Genomic DNA, 20,634 nt, shown 5'->3' with positions numbered 1-20,634 from the left:
CCAAACTTTAAGAAACTACAATTTGGGTTTCTTGCCAAACCACAGTTCATATGGTGTCATCTCAACGGATTTTGATGGTGCCCTATTTAACGTGAATGCATCCATCTCTAAAGCATAACCGCAAAACAATAGTGGTAAATCAGTAAGAGACATCATAGATCGCACCATATCTAATAAAGTGCGGTTACGATGTTCGGACACACCATTACGCTGTGGTGTTCCAAGTGGCATGAGTTGCGAAACTAATTCGCATAGTTTCAAATGAAGACCAAACTCATAACTCAAATATTCACCTCCACGATCAGATCATAGAAACTTAATTTTCTTGTTACGATGATTTTCCACTTCACTCTGAAATTCTTTGAACTTTTCAAAAGTTTCAGACTTATGCTTCATCAAGTAGATATACCCATATCTGCTCAAATCATCTATGAAGGTCAGAAAATAATGATACCCTCCGCGAGCATCAACACTCATCGGACCGCATACATCAGTATGTATTATTTCTAATAAGTCTGTTGCTCGCTCCATTGTTCTGGAGAACGGAGTCTTAGTCATCTTGCCCATGAGGCATGGTTTGCAAGCATCTAGTGATTCATAATCAAGTGATTCCAAAAGCCCATGAGCATGGAGTTTCTTCATGCGCTTTACACCAATATGACCTAAACGGCAGTGCCACAAATAAGTTGCACTATCATTATTAAACTTATATCTTTTGGCTTCAATACTATGAATATGTGTATCACTACTATCGAGATTCAATAAAAATAGACCACTCATCAAGGGTCCATGACCATAAAAGACATTACTCATATAAGTAGAACAACCATTATTCTCTGATTTAAATGAATAACCGTCCCACATCAAACAAGATCCAGATATAATGTTTATGCTTAACGCTGGCACCAAATAACAATTATACAGGTCTAAAACTAATCCCGAAGGTAGATGTAGAGGTAGCGTGCCGACCTCGATCACATCGACTTTGGAACCATTTCCCACGCGCATCGTCACCTCGTCCTTAGCCAATCTTCCCTTAATCCATAGCCCTTATTTCGAGTTGCAAATATTTGCAACAGAACCAGTATCAAACACCCAGGGGCTACTGTGAGCATTAGTAAGGTACACATCAATAACATGTATATCAAATATACCTTTCACTTTTCCATCCTTCTTATCCTCCAAATACTTGGGGCAGTTCTGCTTCCAGTGACCAGTCCCTTTGCAGTAGAAGCACTCAGTCTCAGGCTTAGGTCCATACTTTGGCTTCTTCAATTGAGCAGCAACTTGCTTGCTGTTCTTCTTGAATTTCCCCTTCTTCCCTTTGTACTTCTTCTTGAAACTAGTGGTATTTTTGACCATCAAGACTTGATTCTCCTTCTTGATTTCTACCTCCGCAGCTTTTAGCATTGCGAAGAGCTCAGGAATTGTCTTATCCATCCCTTGCATATTATAGTTCATCATGAAGCTTTTGTAGCTTGGTGGCAGTGATTGAAGAACTCTGTCAATGACACTATCATCAGGAAGATTAACTCCCAGTTGAGTCAAGTGGTTGTGGTACCCAGACATTCTGAGTATATGTACACTGACATAACTATTCTCCTCCATCTTGCAACTTTAGAAATTATTGGAGACTTCTTATCTCTCAATCTGGGCATTTGCTTGAAATATTAACTTCAACTCCTGGAACATCTCATATGCTCCATGATGTTCAAGACGTCGTTGAATTCCCGATTCTAAGTCGTAAATCATGGCACACTGAACTATCGAGTAGTCATCTCTGATGCCCCGAGACCGATGTGCCAGGTGTCCTCCAGTTATTCGCTGTTGTTGCGTTGTCATTGCTTGCGTGTCATGCATTGCATATCATGTCATCATGCACATTTCATTTGCATACATGTTCGTCTCATGCATCCGAGCATTTTCCCCGTTGTCCGTTTTGCATTCCGGCGCTCCGTTCTCCTCCGGCGGTCAATTCTACCTTCTTCTCGTGTGTGGGGGTTAAACATTTCCGGTTTGGACCGAGACTTGCCAAGCGGCCTTGGTTTACTACCGGTAGACCGCCTGTCAAGTTTCGTGCCATTTGGACTTCGTTTGAGACTCCAACGGTTAACCGAGGGACCGAAAGGCCTCATGTGTGTTGCAGCCCAACACCCATCCAAAGTGGCCCAAAACCCACCTAAACCCCTTCCATCCCCTCGGTCGTTCGATCACGATCGCGTGGCCGGAAAGCGCACCTCATTTGGACTCTCCTAGCTCCCTCTACCTATATATATATGTGTGTGTTCCCCCCCCGAAATTCGCACAGACGAAACCCTAAAACTCCCCCGCGCGCCGCCGGACATTTCGTCCCGCGCCGCCGGACAATGTCCACCGCCGCCGCCACCTCACCCGGACCTATCACGAGCCGCCACCTCAGCCGCTGCTCCGCCCGCATCCACTCACGGCACGCCATGTGGCGCCGCCTCTCTCTCCTCTCGCGCGCACCGCCGAGGCCTGCCGTGGCCCGCGCCTGGCCCTCCTCCGCGCCGACCGGGCCCGAGCGCCCGAGCCCCCGTGCGCCTCTTTCCACCGCCACGCTCGCCTTCGCCGTCGTTTGCCTCGCCGGCAACCTGCCCGCGCCGCCTTCGCGCCCTCGCCGCCGTTGAGCCGCCACCGTCGCCTTGGGTCGCCGGACCCCGCGCCACGGCCTCCGCCAACCTCCCTACGCCACCCGCGCCAGGATCCGGCCGGATCCGGCGAGATCCGGCCCGGATCCGCCATCTCCGGCGAGGTACACTCCTCTTCCTTCCATCTCCGGCGAGATCCGCCGTCGCCTCGGTTCACGCACCGGATGAACCCTAGATCTGGAGGTCTATATTTTCACTAAGTCCCCGAGTTTTCCATGTTTCATATGCCCATGTTCATCGCATCGTAACTTCGCATCCGTAGCTCCGTTTTGGGCATATAGCATATCAAAATATTCATCTTAGAGAGTACATCATTTCATCCCATTGCATCATTTTCTTTTGAGTGCATCTTGATGCCCGAAATGCTGTTGGAAAAGTGCTATTTGAGTTAATTGTCAGATCTGTTGCTCCATTTAGCTATTTGTCTTTTTTGCCATGATTATTGTGTGCATGATATGCCCCTGAGCTCTACATGAGTTTTGTTATATGTTTTGTCATCTATCCAGAGGTGCAACCCATGTATTTTTGTGATGTGTGTGGTGACTTGCATAAGCTTGCAAAGTGGTGCATTCGTTAATGCTGATTTCAGGGACTTAGCATTTCCACTAAGTCCTTGAGCTGTTTATCTCAATATGCCATATGTTCATGTTGTTTCCTAGCGATCCGTGCCTCTTTTGAGGATGATCAGTAAGGATGTTTTGTTAATCTTGTCGTGCTCTATCCATCCATGTCTTTGTTTGCATTTATGGAGCAACCTAGCTTGAGTCAATCGAGCTCTACTTTTGCTATTTCGTGAATCTGGGCAGATTGTCTACTTGTTAGCGATTTTGCCGAGGATGTTGTAGTTGATCAGTGCATGCTATGTTATTGTTTTTGCCATGTCTAGCTTTTATTTTGTGTATTCTTGATGGGTGTATGCTTAGTTTGTCATGATTTTCTCTGTAGTGAGTGCATCGAGCTCGTGAACATGCCTAATTGATATTTGATTCAGCATGCTCCAGTTTTCACCAAGCCTGAGAACTGATTCTGTTTTTGCCTTGTTCACATGTTTGCAATTGTATTTTCTGATCCCTTTTGGCTCAAGGTCACTAAGGGACTTTTGTTAAGCTTTTTTAGTAGCTCCATGAAATGCTTTACTTTGCCATGTTCAGGTCCTGTAGCATATAGTTTTCATGCTCCAAAGTGTGCTACCTGATCTGAAATTCCAGGCTTGTGTTAATTTCACTAAGTCTAAGATCTGTTTACCAAATGCATTTTTGCCATGCTTGTTTGAACCTGTTAATGGATGAATTAGCCGTAGCTCAGTGTTCATCTTTTGTTAAGCATCATGAATGGATCCCTGCTATGTATTTTTTTTGCCATGTTTGAGTGATGTAGCATGGTTAAACTGTTGCATTTAGATGGCTACTTGCTGTATATCGCAGACCGGTGCCATATTTGAATTGCTTGTCATTTCCAAACCGTAACTCCGATTCCGGCGTTCTTCATATCGTTTTCAAGCGTTTTCATCTCACCTTTCCCGTGGCACACTTGGATTTCCAAGTTGAGGCCAGGTTCATTCATCCCTTGTCAAATCATGCATATGCATTGCATACCGCATCCCGCATATCATATCATGTTCATGTGTTGGTTGTTTACTATGTTGTGTGCTTCTTTCCGGTGTTTGCTTCTTCGGGTTGATTTCGGTAACGTTGCGTTTGTGAGGACCTGTTCGTCTACGTTTGTTTGTCTTCTTCATGGACTCGTTCGTCTTCCTTGCGGGATTTCAGGAAAGATGATCATACCCTCGAAATCACTTCTATCTTTGCTTGCTAGTTGCTCGCTCTTTTGCTATGCCTATGCTGCGATACCTACCACTTTCTTATCATGCCTCCCATATTGTTGAACCAAGCCTCTAACCCACCTTGTCCTAGCAAACCGTTGTTTGGCTATGTTACCGCTTTGCTCAGCCCCTCTTATAGCGTTGTTAGTTGCAGGTGAAGATTGAAGTTTGTTCCTTGTTGGAACATGGAGATGTTGTTCCTTGTTGGAACATGTTTACTTGTTGGGATATCACAATATCTCTTATTTAAATTAATGCATCTATATACTTGGTAAAGGGTGGAAGGCTCAGCCTTATGCCTGGTGTTTTGTTCCACTCTTGCCGCCCTAGTTTCCGTCATATCGGTGTTATGTTCCCGAATTTTGTGTTCCTTACGCGGTTGGGCTATTATGGGAACCCCTTGACAGTTCGCCTTGAGTAAAACTCTTCCAGCAATGCCCAACATTGGTTTTACCATTTGCCACCTAGCCTTTTCTTTTCCCTTGGGAGTCGCGCTCCTAAGGGTCATCATTATTTTAACCCCCCGGGCCAGTGCTCCTCTGAGTGTTGGTCCAAACTGTCAGCCGCCGGTGGCCACCAGGGGCAACTCTGGGCTGGCCTACCGGAAGTTTGGACAATCTGAGTGTACCCTGAGAAAGAGATATGTGCAGCTCCTATCAGGATTTGTCGGCACATTCGGGCGATGTTGCTGGTTTTGTTTTACCTTGTCGGAATGTCTTGTAGAACCGGGATACCGAGTCTGATCGGAATGTCTCGGGAGGAGGTCTATTCCTTCGTTGACCGTGAGAGCTTGTCATGGGCTAAGTTGGGACACCCCTGCAGGGATTTGAACTTTCGAAAGTCGTGCCCGCGGTTATGGGCAGATGGGAATTTGATAATGTCCGGTTGTAGAAAACCTGAAGTTGACCTTAATTAAAATGCATCAACCGCGTGTGTAACCGTGATGGTCTCTTTCCGGCGGAGTCCGGGAAGTGAACACGGTGTTGGAGTTATGCTTGACGTAGGTTGTTTTAGGATCACTTCTTGATCATACTTTTATCGACCGTGCTTTGCCTTCTCTTCTCGCTCTCATTTGCGTATGTTAGCCACGATATGCTAGTCGCTTGCTGCAGTTCCACCTCATACCTTTTGCCTTACCCTTAAGCTTAAATAGTCTTCATCGCGAGGGTGCGAGATTGCTGAGTCCCCGTGGCTCACAGATTCTTTCAAAACCAGCTTGCAGGTGCCGATGAGTCCGTGCAGATGACGCAACCGAGATCAAGGAGGATCTCGATGAAGATCTTGTCCTTTGTGTTGTTTCGTTTCAATCGATCAGTAGTGGAGCCCAGTTGGGGTCGATCGGGGACCTTGTCGCTTTTGGGGTTCTTCTTTTATTTTGGTTCTGTAGTCGGACCTTGATTGTATCTGGATGATGTAATGCTTTATTCATGTAATTGTATGAGTGGCGATTGTAAGCCAACTATGTATCTCTTTCCCTTATGGATTAAATGGGTCGTGTGAAGATTACCTCACTTGCGACATTGCTTTCAATGCGGTTATGCCTCTAAGTCGTGCTTCGACACGTAGGAGATATAGCCGCATCGAGGGCGTTACATCATCGGCTTTGCTTTGCCAAACATTCATAACATCTGGAGTAGCTCCTGCAGCGGGCTTTACACCTAGCGGTGCTTCCAGGACATAATTCTTCTGTGCAGCAATGAGGATAATCCTCAAGTTACAGACCCAGTCCGTGTAGTTGCTACCATCATCTTTCAACTTAGCTTTCTCTAGGAGTGCATTAAAATTCAAAGGAACAATAGCACATGCCATTTATCTACAACAACATAGACATGCAAAATACTATCAGGTACTAAGTTCATGATAAATTAAAGTTCAATTAATCATACTACTTAAGAACTCCCACTTAGATAGACATCCCTCTAGTCATCTAAATGATCACGTGATCCATATCAACTAAACCATGTCCGATCATCACGTGAGATGGAGAAGTTTTCAATGGTGAACATCACTATGTTGATCATATCTACTATATGATTCACGCTCGACCTTTCGGTCTCCGTGTTCCGAGGCCATATCTGCATATGGTAGGCTCATCAAGTTTAACCTAAGTATTCTGCTTGTGCAAAACTGGATTGCACCCGTTATATGTGAACGTAGAGCTTATCACACCTGATCATCACGTGGTGTCTCGGCACAACAAACTATAGCGATGGTGCATACTCAGGGAGAACACTTATACCTTGAAATTTAGTGAGAGATCATCTTATAATGCTACCGCCAAACTAAGCAAAATAAGATGCATAAAAAGATAAACATCACATGCAATCAAATAAGTTATATGATATGGGCATCATCATCTTGTGCCTTTGATCTCCATCTCCAAAGCACCATCATGATCACCATCGTCACTGGCTTGACACCTTTATCTCCATCGAAGCATCGTTTTCGTGTCGCCAACTATTGCTTCTACGACTATCACTACCACTTAGTGATAAAGTAAAGCAATTACAAAGCAACAACTATATGGCTCCTGCCAGTTGTCAATAACTGTTACAAAACATGATCATCTCATACAACAATTTATATACCATCACGTCTTGACCATATCACATCACAGCAAGCCCTGCAAAAACAAGTTAGACGTCCTCTACTTTGTTGTTGCAAGTTTTACGTGGCTGCTACGGGCTTCTAGCAAGAACCGTTCTTACCTATGCATCAAAACTACAACAATTTTTCATCAAGTGTGCCGTTTTAACCTTCAACAAGGACCAGGCGTAGTCACACTCGATTCAACAAAAGTTGGAGAAACAGACACCCACTAGCCACCTGTGTGCGAAGCACAGCGGTAGAACCAGTCTCATGAACGTGGTCATCTAATGTCAGTTTGGGCCGCTTCATCCAACAATACCGCCGAATCAAAGTATGACATGCTGGTAAGCAGTATGACTATTATCGCCCACAACTCTTTGTGTTCTACTCATGCATATAATATCTACGCATAAACCTGGCGCTGATACTACTTTTGGGGAAGGCAGTATTTCAAAAAATTTACTTATGATCACACAAGATCTATCTAGGAGATGCATAGCAACGGGAGGGGAGAGTGTGTCTACGTACCCTCGTAGACAGAAAGCGGAAGCGTTTAGTAACGCGGTTGATGTAGTCGAACGTCTTCGCGATCCAACCGATCCACGTACCGAACGCACGTCACCTCCGTGATCAGCACTCGTTCAACTCGTTGACGTCCCTCGAACTCTTGATCCAGTTGAGACCGAGGGAGAGTTCCGTCAGCACAACAATGTGGTGACGGTGATGATGAAGTTACCGATGCAGGGCTTCGCCTAAGCACTACAATGATGTAACCGAGGTGTGTAACTTTGGAGGGGGACACCGCACATGGCTAAAAGATCAACTTGTGCGTCTATGGGGTGCCCCCTCCTCGTATATAAAGGAGGGGAGGAGGAGGCCGGCCGGCCCTATGTGCGCGCCCAAGGGGGGAGTCCTACTGCAAGTAGGAATCGGCTCCCCCTTTCCTAGTCCAAGTAGGAGAAGAAGGAAGGAAAGGGAGAGGGAGAGGGAAAGAGGGGCCGCGCACCCCTCGCCTAGTCCTATTTGGACTCCCCTTGGGGGGTGCCACCACCTGGCTGCTGCCCTCTCTCACCCCTAAGGCCCACTAAAGCCCGTTACTTCCCCGGGGGGTTCCGGTAACCCTTCCAGCACTCCGGTTTTATCCGAAACTATCCGGAACGCTTCCGGTGTCTGAATAACATGGTCCATTATATAAATCTTTATGTCTCGACCGTTATGAGACTCCTCATCATGTCCGTGATCTCATTCGGGACTCCAAACAACCTTCGGTACATCAAATCACATAACTCATATTACAAATCAGCATCGAACGTTAAGCGTGCGGACCCTACGGGTTCGAGAACTATGTAGACATGACCGAGACACATCTCTGGTCAATAACCAATTGCGGAACCTGGATGCTCATATTGGTTCCTACATATTGTACGAAGATCTTTATCGGTCAAACCGCATAACAACATACGTTGTTCCCTTTGTCATCGGTATGTTACCTGCCCGAGATTCGATCCTCGGTATCATCATACCTAGTTCAATTTCATTACCGGCAAGTATCTTTACTCGTTCTATAATGCATCATCCCACAACTAACTCATTAGTCACTTTGCTTGAAAGGCTTATAGTGATGAGCATTATCGAGAGGGCCCAGAGATACCTCTCCGAAACACGGAGTGACAAATCCTATTATCGATGTATGCCAACTCAACAAACACCATGGGAGACACCTATAGAGCATCATTATAATCACCCAGTTACGTTTTGATGTTCGATAGCACACAAGGTGTTCCTACGGTATTCGGGAGTAGCATAATCTCATAGTCTGAGGAACATGTAAAAGTCATGAAGAAAGCAACAGCAGGAAAATAAACGATCATTATGCTAAGCTAACGGATGGGTCTTGTCCATCACATCCTTCTCTAATGACGTGATCCCGTTCATCAAATGACAACACATATCTATGGCTAGGAAACTTAACCATCTTTGATTAACGAGCTAGTCAAGTAGAGGCATACTAGGGACACTCTGTTTGTCTATGTATTCACACATGTACTAAGTTTCTGATTAATACAATTCTAGCATGAATAATAAACATTTATCAGGATATAAAAAATATAAATAACAACTTTATTATTGCCTCTAGGGCATATTTCCTTTAACTATTTGGGCCGTCCATGACGGAAAGAATCATGGTTGAAGCGAGGGAGAGGAAATATCGCGTAGTTACTGGTTGTGGGTGGTCGGGGCTGAGCGATGCACTATGGTTTGCGCGTTTCTCTTGTGGATGCGCGTGTGTGCGAGGTGTTGGCTTACTTAACCCGGAGCGATCACACATTACTGAACCTGAGCGATCAATCCCTTGGCTGTTAACTGAACCCAAGCGATTCACTCGCTATTGACTGAACCCGAGTGATTCCTTCGCTGCTGCTGCTAACTGAACCCGAGCGATCGATCACTGTTTCTGCTTACTGAAGCTGATCGAGCCCCCGTGCGAGATGTAGCTAGCCAACCAGTGTTCGGTTGCCTCTAGATGAAGAGTGACTGTTGCTACCGTGCGAGCGGCACGTAGAACAATTCGAGACGTGGTGAGTCGAGCCGAGTGGTTGGCTATGGATGAACAGTTCCCGGTGGGGGTTGGATGAAGAGGACCTTGTGGTAGTAGGCCATTGTCGCTGGATGAACAAGACCACGAGGAGGCCTGCGCACCCCAGCCGGTTGGGGGTGGATGAATAGGACCCCGTGGAGGCTCTATGAACACCAGCTGATGGAGGCTGGACGAACAGTAGTTGATGATGAATAGTAGCCCGTGGAGGGTGGAGGAGGTCGATGGTGGATGAAAAGTAGCCCGTGGAGACTGGAGTGAGGCAGTAGACAGTGGATGAACAGGACCCCGTTTCGACCGTAGGCGCTCCAACACAAGTCCATTTCCTCCGTTTTGCGGTATGCCACACCCCTCCCGATCAATAGGACCCTGTTTCGACCGTAGGCACTCCAACACAAGTCCGTTTCCTCCGTTTTGCGGTACGCTAGACCCCTCCCAATGAACAGGATCTCGTTTCGACCGTGGCCGGTCAAACAAAAGGCCGGTCCCTCCGTTCCGCGGTACACCAGACCCCATTTTGGCTAGTCCGTCCAAGCCGGCTGGCTCCTGTTGAACAGGACGCATTCCGACCTAGTCGGTTGTTTCCCGATGAACAAGATGATGTTTATCCATTCCAACCCAGCCGGTTCACTGCCTGATCAACAGGATGCCGTTGCTGCCGTCCGTTGCCTCTCCATGTACACAACCCCTAGTCGGATACTTATATGATGGAAAATAGACCCGAGGGCCATAGGTTTCACTAGAGGCTTCTCTGAAAGATAGAAATTATTACGGTGGGTGAACAAATTACTACCGAGCAATTGATAGAAAAGTGCAAAGTTATGACGATATCTAAGGCATTGATCATGAATATAGACATCACGTCCATGTCAAGGAGACATAAACGATTATCCATCTACTACTATTACTCCACACATCGACCGACTCCTGCCTGCATCTAGAGTATTAAGTTCATAACAACAGAGTAACGTATTAAGTAAGATGACATGATGTAGCGGGATTAACTCAAGCAATATGATGAAGACCACATCTTGTTATCCTCGATGGCAACAATACAATACATGTCGGTTCCCCTTCTATCACTAGGATCGAGCACCACAAGATTGAACCCAAAGCTAAGCACTTCTCCCATTGCAAGAAAAACCAATCTAGTTGGCCAAACCAAATCGATAGTTCGAAGAGACTTGCGAAGATATCAAATCATGCATATAAGAATAGAGAGGAGATTCAAATAATATTTATATATAAGCTGGTCATAAATCCACAATTCATCGGATCTCGGCAAACACACTGCAAAAGAGTATTACATCAAGTAGATCTCCAAGAACATCGAGGAGAACATGGTATTGAGAATCATAGAGAGAGAAGAAGCCATCTAGCTACTAGCTATGGACCCGTAGGTCTGTGGTAAACTAATCACGCTTCATCAGAGAGGCAATGGTGTTGATGTAGAAGACCTCCGTGATCGAATCCCCCTCCGGCAGGATGCCGGAAAAGGTCCCTAGATGGGATCTCATGGGTACAGAAGGTTGTGGTAGTGGAAAAGAGGTTTCGTGGCTCTCTTGGAAGTTTTCGGGGTATATGAGAATATATAGGAGGACGATCTACGTCAGGGGGTCATCGAGGAGCCCAAAAGGTCGGGGGGCGTTCCCAACCCCCCTGGGCACGCCCTCCACCTTTGTGGCCGCGTCGTGGCTCTTTTGACTTGCACTCCAAGTATCCTGGGTGTCTTCTAGTCCAAGAAAAATCACCGCGAAAATTTTATTCCGCTTGGACTCCGTTTGGTATTCCTTTTCTGCGAAACTCTAAAACAAGGAAAAAAATAGAAAGTGGCACTGGGCTCTAGGTAAATAGGTTAGTCCCAAAAATCATATAAAATAGCATATTAATGCATATAAAACATCTAAAACAAATAATATAATAGCATGGAACAATCAAAAATTATAGATACGTTGGAGACGTATCAAGTATCCCCAAGCTTAATCTTGCTCGTCCTCGAGTAGGTAAATGATAAAAACACAATTTTCGATGTGGAATGCTAACTAACATATTTATCCATGTGATTCTCTTTATTGTGGCTTGAATGTTCAGATCTGTAAGATTCAAAACAAAAGTTTGATATTAACATAAGAACAATAATACTTCAAGCATACTAACAAATAATTATGTCTTCTAAAAATAACATGGCCAAAGAAAGCTTATCCCTACAAAATCATATAATCATATAGTATGTTAAGAGGCTGACAATAGGGACCCCCATGGTCCATGGCCGCACGCAAGCAAATGCCTCCTTATTATGCGAAAAAATGATTCCTCCCACTGACATCTTCGGCGCACCGGTTCGGAGGCTGGCCTGTGGGCCTACTAAGTTGATGCGCACGTAGGGATTTATCAACTTAGTCAACAAACGACTCTAGCAGCAGTGACCATTGTATTTTAATCAAACGGTCCCGCTGCTTCTTCAATATCTGATCTTCTTGCACCAGCCGCGTAAACCAGCGTCGGCGTGACCGCCTGTTCCTGCCTCCATGGACGGTTGTGCTGCCGCGCAGGCCTCACCGCCCTACCCTACTCCCACCACTGGCCAGGCCATCCCTCTACTCACCCACACCCCCTGTTATTTTGCAGCGACGACAGCCTCATACCGCAGCCGAACCAGTCATCGATCATACTAGCCTCCGCCTGTTCTCGGGCTCCACATCGTTCCCTGCCTCACCGTCGTCCACCGCCTGGGTGCTCTTAGCACGGCGTGGTAAACGCGGTCAATGAATGATAGCCTTCAGAAGAGGACTGTACGTGGAGAGGCTGATAGCTAGGTCCATGGCTGCACGCAAGCAAGTGCCTCCTTACTACGTGCAAAATAATGATTCCTCCACCTGACAGCTCGGACCCACCAGAAGGGCCTTTGTATTTCGCGAAAAATGTCCCCCCTGACTGTTGGGACCCACCGGCTTTACCTTTGCACGGAAGGAAGTGACTTCTTCCCCCCCTGACAGATGGGACCCACCAGGTTGAAGTGAAGGTAGCGTTATCTGTCTTGCTAAGAACATGTATGTACATAGCGGTCGAACGGTCTCTCTGCAGCGACGTACCATGGCCGAGTAAGGAGCGACACGTGTTGAAGTAGAGGCGCTGACATAGCATGTCACGCAGTCCCGTCTATATCGTGTACACGTACGTACAACCATGCTACAAGATAGTAAATACGGCTACGTACGTACATATGTGTTGGGTCTCTAATGCATACAGCGACAATGTCATGTTCATCGCCAGCCTACCGGCTAGGTCGGAACAGAGTAAACAGCGTCGCGTTTTCATCAGGAGCCAACCGGCTTGGAGGGAACAGCTGAAACAAGCTCTGGCGTACCGCAGAACAAAGGAAATGGCCTTCTGTTTGACCGCATACGGTCCAAACGGTGTCCTGTTCATTGGGAAGGGTCTGGCGTACCGTAGAACATAGGATATGGACCTATGTTCGAGTGCATACGGTTGTAACATGGTGTTGTTGATCGGGAGGGGTGTGGCGTACCGCAAAACGGAGGAAATGTACTTGTGTTGGAGCGACTACGATCGAAACGGGGTCCTGTTCATCGGGAGGGGTGTGGCGTACCGCAAAACGGGACTCCACGGGCTACTGTTCATTCAGCGTCGACTGCCTCGCTCCAGCCACCACGACAGCCTCATACCGCAGCCGAACTAGTCAACCATCATACTAGCATCTGCGTGTTCTCGGGCTACGCGTTGTTCCGTGCCTCACCGTCGTCCACCGCCTGGGTGCTCTTCACGCGGCGTGGTCAACGCGGTCAACGAATGACAGCCATCAGAAGAGGACTGTATGTGGAGAGGCTGACAGCTAGGTCCATGGCCACACGCAAGCAAGTGCCTCCTTACTACGCGCAAAATAATGATTCCTCCACCTCACAGCTCAAACACATCGGAAGGGCCTCTGTATTTCGCGAGAAAATGTCCCCCTTGACAGTAGTGGAAGGAAAAGCAGTGGTAGGTAAAAAATTCCCAATTTCCCTTGCATTTACAAAATTCCTTAATTGGAAACCATATATGGAAAGAATTTAAATATTGCGTAACTTAGTTCGTAAGGAAACGTTGGAATCGTCCTATTGCAATAATATCTGCCCAAAGATAATTCGTGAGGAAAGGTTCCACTCCTCCCATTTCTTAGTACTGATTAACATGCATAGAAAACTAACATAGTATCTCCCCCCAATATCAATAGCTTAAATTAAACAAAATTTGCATCTGGCAAACAACAATTTTTTTGGGACAAATCCAAACGCATTGCCAGTGTTGGATGGGGATCGAGCAGTAGCGTTCTTCAGTTGATTTTCTACCATATCCCAGAATTAAGGGATCGGCTAAATTAGCCAGGCCCTAATTAATGGAGGATCACTCGCATTATCTTCGCTTGATTTTCTCCCATTTCTCTTGTCACAGCCCTAGTCAGTGCTTGCATTAGGACTAGCTAGAGTGATGCATCATGTTTAAATTCTTCTTAAACTTGAAATGGGGATCAACAAACCCTAGCACCCCCAAGAAAATACCAGGTTCAACTAAAACATGATTTCAATGAACGCAAACCGCCCTTCATAAAACTTCATCATTTTTGAATTGGAATAGAACCTCTGCCAAAAATGGTGCACATTTTTCTAGGACACTCTGGATTTTTGAACTAATCCATATAGTATTTACATTTGGACATTTAAATCTTATAAATAATTTTAAATTTCCAAATAATCTTGAAAGCATTTGAGGGCTGTTGGAAATAATTTCAAAAGTGCCCACAAATATTTTCAGCATTTTACAAAGAGGTTTGGCATTTGTGCTAAATCAGAAAGAAAGACAGAAAATAAAAAAGAAAAACAGAAAAGGCAGAGAGAGAAGGCCCCCAAACAACTTACCTTAACTGGGCCGACCCACCTGGCCTGGTGCCAGTCACCCCTACCTCTTCCAGTAGGCAGAGGGGGACAGCGCACACGCGCCCGAGCTCGCCGTGCAGCTCCCTGCTCGCCTGTGTCGCCTGGACAGTGCGCAGATGCGTCGAAACGCCTCCTCGGTGCCGCCCCAAGCTCCCCGACACCTCACTCTCCCCCTGCCCTCTCTCTCTTGCCCTCTGATCGCCATGGCCGATGCAGCCACTACCGCGCTACCGTGAAGCCACAGCCACCGCCGCTCCCTCGTCGCCTCGATGTGCCCATGAGCTTCCTTGCCGTCCACTGCACCGAGCCAGCCGAGCCACGAGCGCTCACATGCCCTGGATATGCCTCCCTAACCCCACCTTCATCGCCGATCGCCGGAGACCCCCTCGCCACCGCGCTCAGCTCCGACCACCTTCGAGCTCGCCGTCCACTCCACTACGATCGCCGTGAGCTGCTGCCCCTTCTTTCCCTCTCTGTTCTCACTGCCGCACTGCGTAGCCACACCTCCGCTCTCACCCGCATGCGCCACCGGCTGCGATCGCTGCCGACACAACTTCGGTGACCAAAAGGTCCGCCCATCGTGTCCTTTGCACTCGCCGCTTCGCGCATGCCGTCCCTAGCGTGCTAGCTCGCCCGCCTATGCCCCGCAGCGCCGCCCGCGCCTGCGACCAAGCTTCGGCCGCCGCAGCCGAGCTCCCCGCCGTTGCATCCGGCCGCCTCAGGCCCGACTGGCGTCATCGCCAACGCGCGCTGGTCTAGGCTCTCGAACGAGCCCAGCTGCACTACGAACGGGGCACGACAACCCGTTCCCGAAGCGCCCCGCCGCATCCATTATCACCGATGGCTAAGCGCCGGCGTGTTAGCCCCTGTTGAAGAGGGGTTTGACCTCCCCTGGGTCACTGACGTGTGGGGCCGCCCTGCTAATTAACCTAGGTTAGTACTAATTAAATTAGGTTAGTTTAGTTGGTCACTGACATGCGGGACCCACTGGTCAGTTTGACCTGGGCCGCCCCGTTGACTCGCTGACGTCATGCTGACGTTGTAATTCCCTTTTCTGGAATTAGTTTATTTCTAATTAATCAAAAAATCCAGAAAAAGGTTTAAACTTCAAAAAATCATAGAAATTAATCTATAGCTTAGATGGAAAAGATTTACATATGAAAAATGATCAGAAAAATCCAATCCATCCTTTAGCATTGGTTTCATACATGACAAAGCAACTTAACCTTGCTGTATAGATCAAAACATGATACCGCACTTTATAAATTCATAGTTTGAGTTTGAATTTGAACCTTTGGTTCAAATTGACTCAACCCCTCTGGTTTTAGTTGCATTAGCCCAACACACTCACTTTGCCATGTCATATGCATGCATCATATTGTTGCATATTGCCATGTATTGATTGTGTTACCGGTGTGATCTCCGTGGTAGGTCCTACACCCGAGGATATCCGTGAATATATCCAACCGAAGGGCAGTACACTTCCACCACCCTTCCAGGCAAGCAACCCCCATTGATCATCTCGATACAATACCATCTTCTTGCTCTTGCTCTTGCTCTCTTTTACTGCATTAAGACAATAACGTTTCAAACTGCTGTTTCCTGCGGTAGTTGAACCCCTTTCCTCTGCATGACCTGTCTTTGCCACGGTAACTAGATGAAACCCACTAGCATGTGTAGGAGTTGATTGAGCCATGTTGTGTTCCTACCATGCTATGCCTGCTATACTTAGAGTTGTGTTAGGTCCGATTCATCTGGGTGATGGATTGGAGTGAAATGGTTGTGTCCGGTAATGAGAGTGAAGTGTTGAACATGTTTTGGTAAAGGTATCGATGGGAGGCCATGTAGGAGTACATGATGGGTTGTTTCATTGGAACCGTCCCTAAGAATTGAGTTTTGTGTGTGTGGTTCAACACCAGCTACTACGACACATTAGGCCCTGAAATATGACCCCGCTCGACTTATAGACTTCCATGATCTCGGTCCAGTAGTTACAAGTAGTTTCTGGTGTCTATAGTATACTGGAGGCTGTGCGCAGCGCTGACCCTTGGGGTGGACTGTGATTGGGCAAGTACCTGGCACAGTGTACCGGCATGCCAGTTTGGTGCCTCGGGAACCCTGCACACAGTGTTTGCGGTTGTACTAGAAACACCAGCTGGATCTCCTTGTGGATGGAACCCGAATAGGCAATAAACCTGGACTAGAGACTTGTGTGGTTGGTTAGGTCGTGGTCTACACCCTCGCCGGCTTTCGCTTGAAGTCTGTCGAGCACATGACGTGTGCAAGCGCTAAGTGGTGGACACCCCAGCAGGGTTATCAAACTATTTGAATAGCCACATCTGCGGTAATGGACCACTTGGTTGCTTATGCAGTTCATAGACAAGTTAACGGTTACCCATAAAAGACTCAAGACAAGTGTGAGTGCCGTGGATGGCCCACTCGTAGGAAGACGGGAGAGGATCCACGGTGGAGTATTGTTGTGGTGATTAGTGGACTCATGTGCGCTATCTCATCTTATTCAAACTACTGTTATACGAAGGATAGAATAGCCAAGAGTCAGAGCTAGTTTGCTGCATAAATTCCACTACCCTTGTTGATAATGTTGCTTATATGATAGGATCTGATGTAAGACTTGCTGAGTACCTTAGTACCAATGTTTGCTTAATAAACTATTGTAGAGGAGAACACCGCCCCCTCTGATGGATTCTATGTAGATCTCGATGTTGATGAATAGCTTGCTACTCAGGTGGCAGCCTCGAGCCTGTGAAGGGCCATGTAGATAGTCAGGCTTCACCAAGCTTCTTGCTACCGCTTGAGCTTGCATTGGTTTTTCCCTTGAAGGGGAAAGGGTGATACAGCAAAGTAGAGTAAGTATTTCCCTCAACTTTGAGAACCAAGGTATCAATCCAGTAGGAGACAATGCAACAAGCCACCAAATACATGCACAAACAAACACCAACTTGCACCCAACGCGACAAAGGGGTTGTCAATCCCTTCATGGTTATTTGCAAAGTGAGATCTGATATAGATGGATAAACAGTAAAGTAATATTTTTGGTATTTTTGGATTATAGATCGGAAAGTAAAAGATTGCAAAGAAAGTAAATATGAAACTAAAATTGTAGATCGGAAACTTATATGATGGAAAATAGAAGATTATATGATGGAGAATAGACCCGAGGGCCATTGGTTTCACTAGAGGCTTCTCTCAAGATAGAAAATATTACGGTGGGTAAACAAATTACTGTCGAGCAATTGATAGAAAAAAACGCAAAGTTATGATGATATCTAAGGCAATGATCATGAATATAGGCATCACGTCCGTATCAAGTAGACCGAAATGATTCTGCATCTACTACTATTACTCCACACATCGACCGAGTCCTGCATGCATCTAGAGTATTAAGTTCATAAGAACAGAGTAACGCATTAAATAACATGACATGATGTAGCGAAATTAACTCAAGCAATACGATGAAAACCCCATCTTGTTATCCTCGATGGCAGCAATACAATATGTGTCGGTTCCCCTTATGTTACTAGGATCAAGCACCGCAAGTTTGAACCCAAAGCCAAGCATTTCTCCCATTGCAAGAAAAACCAATCTAGTTGGCCAAACCAAATTGATAGTTCGAAGAGACTTGCAAAGATATCAAATCATGCATATAAGAATTCAGAGGAGATTAAAATAATATTCATAGATAAGCTGATCATAAATCCACAATTCATCGGATCTCGGCAAACACACAGCAAAAAGGTATTACATCGAATAGATCTCCAAGAACATTGACGAGAACATGGTATTGAGAATCAAAGAGAGAGAAGAAGCCATCTAGCTACTAGCTATAGACTTGTAGGTCTGTGGTAAACTATTCACGCTTCATCGGAGAGGCAATGGTGTTGATGTAGAAGCCCTCCGTGATCGAATCCCCCTCCTGCAGAACACCGGAAAAGGCCCCTTTATGGGATCTCACGGTTATTGAAGATTGCAGCGGTGCAACAGTGGTTTCGTGGCTCCCCTGGAAGGTTTTGGGGTATTTGAGAATATATAGGCGGAAGAAATAGGTTGGTGGAGTCACGAGGGGCCCACAAGGGTGGGGGCGCTCCCTACCCCCCCTGGACGCGCTCTCCGTCCTTGTGGCCGCCTCGTGGCTCCCCTGACGTGCACTCCAAGTCCTCTGGATGTCTTCTGGTCCAAGAAAAATCATCGCCAAAGTTTCATTCTGTTTGGACTCCGTTTGGTATTCCTTTTATGCGAAACTCTAAAACAAGGAAAAAACAGAAACTGGCACTGGGCTCTAGGTTAATTGGTTAGTCCCAAAAATCATATAAAGTAGCATATTAATGCATGTAAAACATTGAAAACAGATAATATAATAACATGGAACAGTCAAAAATTATAGATATGTTGGAGACGTATCAGGCATCCCCAAGCTTAATTCCTGCTCATCCTCGAGTACGTAAATGATAAAAATAGAATTTTTGATGTGGAATGCTACCTAATATTTATCCTTGTAATTCTCTTTATTGTGGCGTGAATGTTCAGATCCGTATGATTCAAAACAATAGTTTAATATTGACATAAAAACAATAATACTTCAAGCATACTAACAAAAAAATTATGTCTTCTCAAAATAACATGGCCAAAGAAAGCTTATCCCTATAAAATCATATAGTCTGGCTATGCTCCATCTTCATCACATAAGATATTCAAATCATGCACAACCCTGATGACAAGCCAAGCAATTGTTTCATACTTTTGATGTTCTCAAACTTTTTCAACTTTCACGCAATACATGAGCGTGAGCCATGGGCATAGCACTATAGGTGGAATAAAAGGTGGTTGTGGAGAAGACAAGAGAAGGATATAGTCTCACATCAACTAGGCATATCAACAGGCTATGGAGATGCCCATCAATAGATATAAATGTGAGTGAGTAGGGATTGCCATGCAACGGATGCACTAGAGCTATAAGTTTATGAAAGCTCAAAAAAACCTAAGTGGGTGTGCATCCAACTTGCTTGCTCATGAAGACCTAGGGCATTTTGAGGAAGCACATCGTTGGAATATACAAGCCAAGTTCTATAATGGAAATTTCCCACTAGTATATGAAAGTGACAATATAGGAGACTCTCTATCATGAAGATCATGGTGCTACTTTGAAGCACATGTGTGGCAAAAGGATAGTAACATTGTCCCTTCTCTCTTTTTCTCTCATTTTTTGGGCATTCTTTTTTTATTTGGCCTTTCTCTCCCCTTTTTTTATTTCCTCACATGGGATAATGATCTAATAATGACGATTATCACACTTTTATTTACTTACAACTCAAAAATTACAACTCAATACTAGAACAAAATATGACTCTATATGAATGCCTCCCGTGGTGTACCGGGATGTGCAATGAATCAAGAGTGACATGTATAAAAAATAGGATGAACGGTGGCTTCGCCACAAATATGATGTCAACTACATGATCATGCATTGTGTCGGTGCAGAAAAGTAGGGGCTCACTTTTGTACCCCTTTCCTTTTGCGCGGACAGTTAGAGCCGCGCGTACGACCATACCTAGTGGGGCAGAGGGAGCAAAAGCAAAAGGCAACCAGAACAACGCCAAGACCAGAGACACAAAGAGAAGAGGGCGAGGTGGACTCCCCCGGCAAGGCCCTTGCCGGGGCGGCCTCCGCAGCCCCGACAAGAGCCTTGCCGGGGGAACTTGCTCAATGCCAACAGAGCGTGCCACCCTTGAGCCCAAGGGTTCCAACACCATCAACCACATTGGAACCAAGGCTCGGGAGGGACCTCCATGGTGGCATACAGATCTTTGTGAAGATCATAAGCACACAAGATCAGATGTGGACCAGAAGATGACGATCCTCGACCAGATCCATGCCGAGGAAATCAACGGCAAGATCCTTGCCGGGGACGACCGCGATGCCATGACAAGACCCTTGCCGGGGCCCCGGCAAGACCCTTGCCGAGGACACCTACGGGGCCACAGCCAGGCCCACGTCTGCCAAGTCCCC

This window comes from Triticum urartu, chromosome 6A (assembly GCF_056163025.1).
Source record: "Triticum urartu cultivar PI428250 chromosome 6A, HENAU_Tu73, whole genome shotgun sequence".
NCBI classification, from domain to species: Eukaryota; Viridiplantae; Streptophyta; class Magnoliopsida; order Poales; family Poaceae; genus Triticum; species Triticum urartu.
The sequence above is the reverse complement of the archived record's forward strand: the minus strand, read 5'-3'. Positions refer to the sequence as shown.